Genomic DNA, 12,082 nt, shown 5'->3' with positions numbered 1-12,082 from the left:
CCATCTTACCCCAACTGCTGTTTCAGCTTCAAAATAATCCTACAAAGTATCCAGTGAAAATTATTATTCTCATTTTCTTAACAAGAAAACTGAGGCCCAGGGAAGTTAAATGGGTTTCTAGAAACACAGGCAATACCAGACTTAGAAAGGAAGAGAAGGACACCACTATTTGCTGATTGTCAACTCTATGCCACCTGCGGTGTTGAAAGAGGACTCTAAATCCCAGAGAGAGGTTATATTTGGCCTGAAGTCGTTCCATGCAGGACTCGCCAATGACTGGGGGGCCAGAATCGGAAACTGAGCCTGCTTGCCACTAAACTAGTACTGCCTTCCATGAACTCTCTGTGAATCACAGCCATGGTGCAAGCTTTGAAGGGAAAAAGACCTCGACATTGATTACCCCAAACCACTGACAAATCAAACATTATGGAAATCAGGACCCACCACTGAATAATAACTCACATGTGTAAGGCACTTGCAAAGGCGCTTTGCAGTTAATGCTTCTTTAACCCTCACAACAAACTTATGAGCTAGATAGTATTATTATTCCATTTCACAAATGAGGAAGGGGAGGCTCAGCAAGGGGAGTAACTTATCTAAGGCCACACAGTTAGTGAGCGGTAGAGCTGGAGTTCTAACACAGCCCTGTCTGACTCTTACAGAGGGCCCCTGTTTAATTCATGTTTCCCACAGGCTAATTCCTGTTTCAGTTAGGTCATTTCTGTGGTTCCATGTCTTAAATTTAACCTACCCCCATACTACCCTCATAACCTACAACACAAAGTTCAAACTGCTCAGTCCAAAGTTCAAAATCCTCCAGTTTTTCAAAATTGTCTTCCTTTACCTTTCAGGACATACCTTATACTCCAGCTATGTGCCAGTGGATGCTTGTTCTCTGACCCCCTGAGCTCTGCTGCCATTGATCTTTGATTTCCTAGTTATTTGTGTCTAAAACAGCATTTTCTTCCTGCTTCCTCTTTGAGAACACTGTTCCTCTTTCAAGGATCACCTTCAGTGCCATCAGTTCCAAATACCCTTTCAGGACCCTCGTATTAGGTGTGCTGGATCCCTGTATGCTCTCTTACGGCCCAGGTTGTAATGCTTATCTTGTCTCCGTCATCCTCCCCTGATCCCGCCTTGAATGACCAGGCAGGATCTCATTGCTTCATCCTCAGACTGACCATGGTGACTGACACACACTGGGCACACAGTAGACATAAAATGAGCATTGTCTTTAGATATGCAAACACTGACAAGTACCCTAATACGTAAGTGGCTTCCCATCATTCCTGCCCTTGGTGTGATGAAACTATTCAGGGCTTTGAAATCAGATAGATCTGAGTTCAAATTCCAGCATACCTACTTCTGCACTATATAACCTTGGGCAATTACTTATTCGGGCCTCCTGATCCTCAGTTCTGTCCTCGGTTAAAATCGTGACAGCGCCACCTTTCCTGCAGAGGCAGTAACTGTGAGATGGAATAAGATAGAGAACAAGCATTCAGGACAGTGCTTGGCACAAAGAGAGCACTTAGTGAATGTTCATTGTTAGTCAGAGCTATTATTATTGTCGCAGTTTATAATATCTCCCAGCAATGAGATCGGATTTCCTTTGGATTTAGGTGTGCATGCAATTGTGTTGCTTTAGAGTTTAACTCCTCACCTTCACCAACACTTTACTCTTCTGTTTCACTTCTGCCATTTCCCATGTTTGTGTCACTATTGCTGGTATTATGTATTTAGAGTTGTGTCTTCGTAAACTGTTTCTTAAAATATTCCTATGCTTTAAGAGGCAGCATATTGGGGAAAGAACACTAGGCAGAAGAGAGTAGGGGAGACAGGGAACAGGGGTGGAATCTGTTCCTTAAGAAATCCACTCAACCTCTCTGGGACTTGTTTGTGTTATCTGCAGATTGAGGAATATTTGGCAAGATAGGGTGTAAAATCCCTTAGAGCTTCAATGCGCTGCATTTTAAAACCTGTTACTTTCCTATCTTCAGCCACCAAAATGCTTTTAGACATAGATGACTATGTATGCAAGTGCATCCCTCCCACCCTCCTTCCCAAACAAACACACACACGCCCCAAATGCTCTGAGAAAACCCACAGTTCTGCTGTTTGAACATGTATGTTTTCTTTAACCAAGTGGTTGTTTGCGAACGTTTTCTGATTGTAACAGCAGTGAGGCCACCTCTCTTAGAGAAGACTGCGTTCTTTCTCTTTGAAAGATGCTGTTTACTGAAATAAATTCCACCTCCTTCTTTGTTTGGCTTTTCCTTTGTAAACAATCAAAACCAACTGGCAAAGTCGGGGAGCTTGTTTTAGTCCAATGTGGCATCTGGCTTGATTTCTTTTTTTTTTTTTTTCCCTTCTAATCTGAAGTATAGACACTATTGTGAGCCCCAGATTCCTTTGCAAGAGGCAATTAGTTCTGTAAGCATTTACCAGTGGTGCACAATGCACCAAGCGCTGTGGGGAAAAAGAAAGATCCTTTTGTTGTTGAGCTCAGGAACAAGGAGGGTCAGGGCTGGGAGGAGCATTAGAAACCATCTAGTCCAGGGTCCCGTATGTGTTTTCACAGAATGCTTGTCCCAGGAGTAGTGCCTCAGAAAATGCCCAGGTGGCTGATGACGTTGGAAGAAAATAAAAAGGTATACATAGCCTCTAATCAGGATTCACAATGCACCTGAATATATAAAAGGTTCGGAAATTTGCAGTTTAAAAATTATCTTTAATTTTGCTTAATTCTGAGTCTCCCAAATATATATGATGAGGTGACTTGTGTGCATGTGCGTGCGCATGTGTAAGCATGTGTGTGTAGGCAACGCTAATTAACCACAGAGTGAATTTGTACCCAGGCATTTTGGATACAAAGACCCCACCCACTCCCTGCTTCACCAGCTGTACCTGCTAAAAGGTTGGCCATCGAGGTGGAACCCACCAGCTGCATCTGGTTCACTCACTTGTGGGGTTTGGCATTTGTAGTCTTGGAACCAGGATGTTTTACATTTTTGAACTATTTACCAACATTTAGAAGTTGGGAGTTTTCTTACAAAAAGCCAAGATTGTTGCAAAATTGGGAGATCTGGCAATACTGGGCCACAGTTTATCATGGTGACAGCAGGAACACAGCTGTTCCCCTTGGACAGCACACTGGCTCTCCAGCTCACCACGTTCCTGCCCAGGTTGACTGCACTAGCTGGTGTCATAGGCTTGGTCCTTGTCGGCATTTGAGCTGACAATCCCTGGTTCAAAGCACATCCTAACGAGGCCATATTTTTTCTCCTTGTATTCTCTTGCTTTTCATTCTCAAGAGGCGATTGGTGTCTTTGATGAGGGCATCTTTTGGCAGATGAAACCCAATGGCTTCCTGACATAATGAACCACTGGCTATTACAATAAAAGAGAAAATATATTAAGAGTGTATTTTGTGTCGACCTGTGTTTTTAGCAAGGATTCCCTTATTTAATCTTTGTAACAAACATAGTGTGGGTATTATGATACTACTTTTTGAGATAAATTAAAGCCCAGAGTGATAAGTATAACCTGCCCCAAATTATATAGTTTATAAGTAACAAAGCTAGGGTTTGAATATAGAAAATATGCTCTTAACGACTATATTACATTTAATAAAGTATTGTTTTATATAAGCAACATCATTTTATTTTTTGAAACATTTTATTTTGAACCAATTTTAGACTTATAGGCAAGTGGAAAAAATAATACGAAGAACTCTGTTACATACCTGTTCCATCTAATGTTAATATCTTAAATAACCATAGTACAATTATCAAGTGATGAAAATTAACATTTGGTACAATATTATTAAGTCAACTATAGGTCTTTTTCTAATTTCACCCATTTTAGCATGAATGTTTTTTCTGTGTGTTCCAGGATCTTATCTAAGATCTCAGATTGTATCTATCTAGCTGTTATTTCTCCTTTGTCTCCTTCAGTTTGCAGTAGCTCTGCTTTCCTTGGCTTTCATGAGCTTCAGTTTTAATAGATACTGATTAGGTATTCTATAGAATGTCTCTCAATTTGGGTATGTCTAGTATTTTCTCATGTTACGAATGAGGTTTTACATGATTTTAGCAATACTAAAAAAAATGTCGTGTCCCTCTTATATCGAAGAATTCATGCCATTGATTTGTGTTATTGCTGGTAATGTATTTTTTCTTGAAATACAGAATAATCCCTGCATTAAAAAAATTTTTTTTTTGCTGGTAACATATTTTAATCACTGGGTTAAGTTGGTGTCTGCTGGGTTTCTCTACTATAAAGTTACTATTTTTTCTTTGCAGTTGATACATTTCTTGGAAAAGATAATTGGAAATATGCATATCTTCTTTTGCCTACTAATTTTAGCATCTTTTCGTTGACTTTATCTGCAACATTGTGCTTTTATTGCTTTTAGAAAAAGAATTACAAAATGAATAGAATCTATTAGAAGATTATAGTAAGAATCAATATTTTAATGCAAAATATTTGAAAGCTACTTCTTTACTTAATAATAAATATTGCCTTTGATTTCACAATGGAGTTAACATCATCATTTCACACGAATAAATTTTGAGACTATGAGCAAACACTTATAGTTCAGAACCTATTTTCTTATTTTTAATAGGGACAACAATAGTAATTGAAAATATTGCTGCAGAAATAGAAAGTCATTAAGAGTAGATGCTCTAGTCAGACTACCTGGGCTGGGAAGCGTGAAAATGTCATTCACTAACTATGGGTCTTTCAGTAGGTTATGCAACTAGTTATGCTTCAGTTTCTCATGGAACCAATGTGAAGCTTAAATAAGATGATAGATGGCAAATACTTACTTGGCACAGTGCCTGGCATATAGTAAGTGATTGATATACATTTGTTAAATTTGAACTTAAGCACAGTGCCTGGCATATAGTAAGTGATTGACATATATTTGTTAAATTTGAATTTAATGTATTCAACCACTAACCTTAGATGTAACACGTAAGAAATGTAAAGGGTCTGAAATTTTTCCCTACTTTCAAAGTAATACAGGTTACTCTGCCAGTTTCATGGATGCTGACAGAAGTCACAAGATTCTGGGACCAGAGACAAAGGACTTTATTACCCATCATACAGCAAATAGCATGAGCTTCTCGTTCTCATTGGCAACCCTTGTCTTCCAAATACCTTGAGGGCCATATAGAGTGGCCCACATAGAGGGGTTTCTTCACTAATGAGGAATCCTGAGCTTGGGAAATCTTTCTCTTTTACATTGGAAAGCAAAAATCCTGCTGTCTACTCCAGAGAAAGACACTATCTCTGTCTTCTGAGGTTGTCTACTATATAAGTATCCTTGAAAACATAGCCCGGAACAAAAGATATCAGTGCCTTTGCTCAGAAGATATGTGGAAATGGGAGAGAACCATGGAGAACTGTCTCCTAACAGCACTGAGCAATGTTTGATGCTTTCTTTGTGAAACAGCAAATTGATCTGTAGGAATTTTTACCGGCTTTCCAGAAAAGGACAGAAATTAGTCTATTTAGTTAATTCTATAATGACTTCAGGTTTCTTGAGACTCTTCATTTCATTTGCTACTGTATTTCAGTTTCTGTAGAGCTTTCCAGTATATAAATACTACATTAATGCTTTTTTTTTCCTTCTAATAAGGCAATATAAGATTCCAACCACTGATTCTGGTCTGATTCTTAATTGTGTCTCAGAGCAACTAGCTCCTGAATCAATGTTCTATCTTGTCCAAATGGAGAAAACTATCTTCTCTATATATTTTGGATGGGTTTTAGTAAGGGTAGGGTATGCCTATGGACATACAACATAACTCCAACTCTGCCCAGCTCCCGCTCTGACTCTTTTCTGCTTTCTACAGTGGAGGTTTTTAAAGTGTCACATCTGTTTCTAATCCCTTCCTTCAGTCGTTTTCTGTATGATCAACTCAACAACCTGACTTGTAAAGGGGTCTAGACTATCTTGTAAGACACCCAACATATGTTTTAAAAAATGCCCATTTAATATGTCATTTGAAAAACAAACACACAAACACACCATAAAAGTTTTCTTCAGTGTTTGCATTCAACACAGAAAGAATTAACTACCTTTTTATGGACATGGAATTTACTGTCTAAATCACAAGAAAGATGTTTAAAGCAATATATTTTGCTTTTTAAAAAGAAAATATTTTTAAACTATGAACATTTCACACATAGAAAAGAGCATAGAAAATAATCTAGCAGACATCTATTATATATGACAAAAATTAAACAGACATTAACATCTGGACATATTTGTTTCAGCTCTCTCTTATAAAAGAGGAAAAAGGAAAGAAACAGTTAAGCACAATACTCTCCTCCTTTTTCAAAGGTGTAACTCCTGTTATGTATGCTTTAAAAATTATTATAAATAATATAACATTGGAAATATTCTTTTGCTAGATACCTTTTGCATTCATCATTATATTTTGGTAATTTATCTCTGTTGATATATTTTGATCTCTCTTATTAATTTTAAAGAACTTAGGCCGAGTGCGGTGGCTCACGCCTGTAATCCTAGCTCTTTGGGAAGCCAAGGCAGGCAGATTGCTTGAAGTCAAGAGTTCGAGACCAGCCTGGTCAACATGGTTAAACCTGATCTCTACTAAAAATACAAAAATTAGCTGAGTGTGATGGCTGATACCTGTAATTTCTGCCTCCAGTGTTCAAGCAATTCTCAAGCCTCTGCCTCCCACTGAGGTTGCAGTGAACTGAGATCACGCCACTGCACTCCAGCCTGGGCAACAGAGTGAGACTCTGACAAAAACAACAACAACAAAACCAAAACCAAAAAACCCCCCTTTTTTTAATACTTTAAGTTCTGGGGTACATGTGCAGAACGTGCAATTTTGTTACATGGGTGCCATGGTGATTTGCTGCACCCATCAACTTGTCACCTATATTAGGTATTTCTCCTAATGTGATTCCTCCCCTAGCCCCCCACCTCCCGACAGACCCTGGTGTGTAATGTTTCCCTCCCTATGTCCATGTGTTCTCATTGTTCAACTCCCACTTATGAGTAAGAACATGTGGTGTTTGGTTTTCTGTTCTTGTGATAGTTTGCTGAGAATGATGAAAAACCCCAAATTTTAAAGAATGCAATAGGTTAGGGACTGAATGAACTCTCATCAGATTCTGGGTTCAAAATCTGAGTCTACTGTTAAGTAAGTGTGATGTGCTCAACATCAATTTGGATAGAATCTTTGGGTCTTGATTTCCTTATACATAAAATGTCAACAACAATATCAACATTATTGAGTAGCTGTGAAGATTAAAGGAGGAGTGCATCTAGAGTGCACAGGATAGTGTATTCATTTTAGGGCTGCCATAACCACCCCCACAACCCCATCCCAGGCTGGATGGCTTAAACAGAAGTTTATTTTCTCACTGTTACAGAGGCCAGAAGTCCAAGATCGAGGTTTTAGCAGGTCTGGTTTCTTCTGAGGCCATTTTCCTTAGCTTGACGACGCCTGCCTTCCTGCTGGGGCCTTACATGCTCTTTTCTCTGTGTGTGCGCATCCTCTGGTGTCTCTTTATTTGCCTAAATTTCCTTTCCTTATAAGGGCAGCAGTCAGATTGAATTAGAGTCTACCCTAATGGTCTCATGTTAACTTAATCGCTTCTTTAAAGTCTCTATCTCCAAATACAATCATATTCGGAACTGGAGGGTTAGGGCTTCAACGTATGAATTTTGGGGAGACACAGTTCAACCCATAACACATAGGTATTATTCTTGGTTTATGTTATTTGTATGCTCCTTAGTTTATGTATGCATCCAGCCCCCCAACCATCACCACTGAGAAATAGTTGGTTGCCTACTCTTTAACAATTCTAAAAAGTTCATTTTTGTATAAGTATCTTTGGACATATGCAAGATAGTTTTCTTTTTCTTTTTTTTTAGGATAGAAATCTAGAAGTAGAATTGCTGAGTTGTAGAATATGTGAATCTCTACAACTTTCAACTTTACCATGTATTGTCAAATTGCTCTCCAAAGCGATGGTACCAATTCATGATCCTACCAATAAGGTATGATATGTTTTTCCCCCACATCCTTGTCAACATTAGGTGTTACCAGATTTATTAATGTTGGCCAATCCGCCCCCCCCCCCCCCCCCTTTTTTTTTTGAGGCAGGATGTCCCTCAATCACCCAGGCTGGAGTGTAGTAATGCAATCTTGGCTCACTGCAACCTTTGCCTCCTAGGCTTAAGCGATCCTCCGGCCTCAGCCCTCCAAGTAGCTGGACCTAAAGGCAGGAGCCTACATGCTGGGCTAATTTTTTAATTTTTTGTAGAGATGGGGTTTCACTATGTTGCCCAGACTAACCCCTGAACTCAAGCAATCTGCTTATCTTGGCCTCCCAAAGTGCTGGGATTACAGGCATGGGCCATCGTGCTCAGCCATGTTGGCCAATCTTAATGCTACATCATGAATTTGGGGGCTATCTCATTGTTTTAATTTGCATTTTTCTAATTTTTAATTAATTAATTAATTTTTGCCAATATGAATCTGGTAAATAATATTTGAGTATCTTCTCATAAACTTTTCATTTAGCCTCTTCACTCCCCATTAACCAACAATTCACACCCTTTGCCTATTTTTCTGTTTGTCTTTATTCTATAAACTCATAAGAGATCTTTATATGTTCTGACTAGTAATGCTTAGTAAAATATGTGGGTTGTGATTATATTTTTTTTAAGTCTACAGCTTACATTTTTATTTAATGATATCTTTTGTCATACAGAAGATTTGATTTAAATGTATTATAATTTAATAAAACTGTATTATAAAGATTTGTCCACTAAATTTTGATGACTACCTATCATATGTTAAAAACTGGGTTAGGTGCTGGGACTTTTAGAAAGTTGTAATTCTTATTCTGACAGCTGATTGTCAGAAGGGATGATAGTCACATATATTAGGGATGCTAATGTAATGCAAAAATTATTGAAACTGAACTCTTGATTCCCTCTTCTCCTAATGCTCTCCATCTTGGTAAATGGCATTGCCAGTTGCTCCATTGCTTAGGCAAAATACTTAAAGTGATCTTTCACTCTATTTCACACTTTGTATTCATCCATGAACAAATCCCGTTATGCTGTATCTTCAAAATATATTCTGAATCTGACCACTTCCCACCACTCTACTGCTACCACTGTCAAGCCACCATCATTTCTCTCCTCAACTATTGAAGCCATTTGTAACTGGTCTTTCTGTTTCCATACTTGCCATCTTAAATTCTTAGCAGACCAGCAGAGGGATTCTGTAAAAGAGAAGTCAGATGATTAATTCTCTGTTCAAGCTCCTCCAGTGGCTTCCATAAACATGTAGAATAAACTCAAAGTCCTTCCTGTGCCCATCTTAGTCTGTACATTGGTCTCTGCCTTTGTGTCCTCCCTTTCTTTGCTTGCTCATTCCATTCCAGACACACTCAGTTACTTGCTACTACATGAATATATCAAGCATATTCCCTTATAGACTTGGCATTTGGGGTTCTCTTTGCTTGGAATAATCACTTCTCTGGTCTTACTCCAGAAGTTCACTCAGATCTTCTCCAAGTGTCATCTAATCAGGAGGCCTTCCTTAGCCACTCGATAGAGAGTGTCCTTGCCCTTGCTTTTATCCTGTTTGTTTGTTTTCTCTGTCATTGGAATGTAAATGTCTTAAGGGCAGGTCTTTGTTTTGTTGATGTGGTGTTTACAAGTTCCCGGTTTTCCTGGTTTAATCACTATGCTACTTTTCTAGGCAACAGTTTCGTATCTCCACTTCTCAAATTCTTCTCTCTTCTCCCTCCCCACCATTTCCTTCATGAACTTGCTTCCCATTTCATGGAGAAAGTAAAACTTTACACATTTTCAACATAGTATCTACTAACTTCTCATGCTCTGCTTCTGTTCCTTTAATATAGATGGACATCCACAATTTTATCAAAGGCCCACCTCTCTCTTTGTGCACAGATCCATCTCCTTACACCTTTTCAAGGACTTGCCTGTAGCAATTGCATTATCTCCTGAATTATTAATATATTCCCCGTTTCGCTCTACTGTATTTCCTCCATCAGGATGTAAGTGCGATGTTACATATTTCACGTTTAAAAAGAATCATTTTACCCCACATCCCCCTGTAGCTACTCCTCCATTTCTCTGCTCCCTACATAGCAAAACTATATACTTGTTCTTTACTTTCTCTTTTTGGAAAAGCAATTTGAAAGTGAAACCAAGATATTCAGTTTTAGTGGATCTTGAGTGAGGTCAGGATATTGCATTATATGTTTTTAAGACTCCCTTGGTGAGTGTGCTCAGGATTGAAAACTATTAATTTAAGATTTTGTGTTAGGAACTATTACTAACTGAAGATGACCATAAATGAAAATGAAATTCTCCAATTTTACTGGAAGCCAGTATTATAACCATTTGATTTATAAGACATAGGTAATTTACCAGGAACACAGTCATGATGGAAAAACTGGTGTCCCTTTGTATTAGTTCCTTGTTTATCTTACTGTTATGGAAATCTGGGACTAGTAATAGGAAATCTTAACATTGTCTCTATAGGCGAATGCTTGCATTTTCCAGCCTTATTGATGTAGGAAGCAGGCAATAGATGAGGTGAGAGGAAGTGGTGGGAAGGGTGTAGGGAAATTGTGATTTCTCTATTCAAGATGACTGTGTTTTCCAGATATAGATGCATAAGGTCTCTATATATCCTTGTATGCCCTCCTTAGTACTTAACACCTTGCCTTTTTTGTGGCAGTTGTTAGCAAATAATGTATTGAATAAATAAAAATAGAAAGTTGTCATCTCCTTTTTTGCAATTCCAGAAGCTCTCAGAAAGTTCCTAATGACTAACGAAAGATGCCTGTAAAGAATAAATCTGATGCTTTAGCTCTTTAGTAAATTCATTCACTCATTCAAAAAATAGTTATTTTTATATGCTAGGCCCTGGGATTTAGCAGATTTGTGGATGCAGATTTGTTACTACTCATACAAGTTTTAATCTAGCGTGATTTTAAGCCATGCAAACAATCCTATGCCACCAGTTTCTGACTATGTGGTTTTGTACAGATCATTTCCCTGCTCTGTACTTCAGCATCTCCATGTATGAGATGGGAAGATAGAGTATATTTTAATGGATTGCTATGAGGATTAAATGAGAAAATCATATAAGAATATTGTTTGCCCACTATAAAACCTAGCATAAGTTTTACTTATTTCAACAGTTTATACTACACAGTTTTTAATAGTAAATTGGAAACAGAACAAATGTAAAAGGTAAAGCTGAATTGTTTTGCTGTTGCTAGTTGTTACTTTTTTATTTTCAGAGAGGCCTTTTCGGGTTTAAAGCTGACTGCTATGAATGAAAAGCCTGCTTCCTGCTTCAACATTCAAGTGCAAGGGTGATAACCTGCTACAGATCAAGATGACCTTGCTGGGCTTGTGATGCTATGGGATAGCGTGCTGGTTGTGGGACTCTCACAACCTCGAGCACTCTGCTGGATGTGAATGGTTCTCATACAAAACAAGCTGGCAATCCAACAGTGTCTTTAATCACTGGCTTTCTTTAGGCGAGGCCTCTTCTTTGGTGTCTAGCTCTCAGTGGCAAGCCACTTGATAAAATTTCCCCAGAAAATCAGAGCCATTATGAACTGCTACCAAAAGAGACTATGCTTTTATACAACCACTCTTGTGTTGCCTTCAAAGAGGCTGATAACTTCATGAATCAAAAACCTGAGCAATCACCCAGGACTATGGTTCCCAAAGGCCAGTACTCAGCTCAGGTTTCATCATGATGGCATTTTCATTGATTTCATCAGCTGAATATATTTTAAAGAATTGTCCTTTATTCTGTTCTTTCGTAAAATGACAAATCAACATTGAAAAATAGCATGGTTGTCTTTTCTTGCACACACGCAATCTCTGAGATCACAGATTCTAGGAACTAGTTTTACAGATGGGGAAAATGAAACTCAGAGAGGTGATATGAATTTGCCAAAATGACATAGTCCATTATTTAAAGTACAGGAGTAAATCCTAGATCTACTGATTAATAGTTTAGTGCCA

At 38.3% G+C, this 12,082-nt stretch overlaps 2 long non-coding RNA genes across 2 annotated transcripts in view; one reads left to right on the top strand and one right to left on the bottom strand.

Annotated features, from left to right (window-relative positions):
- The window catches only part of LOC103885464, a 39,692-nt gene extending 38,274 nt beyond the window's left edge, over positions 1-1,418 (bottom strand). The window contains exon 1 of the long non-coding RNA XR_002523715.2: positions 859-1,418. This is a non-coding gene — a long non-coding RNA (uncharacterized LOC103885464). The remainder of the gene's footprint in view (positions 1-858) is intronic.
- A 5,594-nt stretch (positions 1,419-7,012) lies between these two features.
- Positions 7,013-12,082, top strand: part of LOC103885465 — a 29,405-nt gene continuing 24,335 nt past the window's right edge. Inside the window, exon 1 of the long non-coding RNA XR_648558.4 lies at positions 7,013-8,050. This is a non-coding gene — a long non-coding RNA (uncharacterized LOC103885465). The remainder of the gene's footprint in view (positions 8,051-12,082) is intronic.

Source organism: Papio anubis, chromosome 1 (assembly GCF_008728515.1).
Source record: "Papio anubis isolate 15944 chromosome 1, Panubis1.0, whole genome shotgun sequence".
NCBI lineage: Eukaryota > Metazoa > Chordata > Mammalia > Primates > Cercopithecidae > Papio > Papio anubis.
Note: the sequence above shows the minus strand (reverse complement) of the source record. Positions and strands in the feature narration are given on the sequence as shown.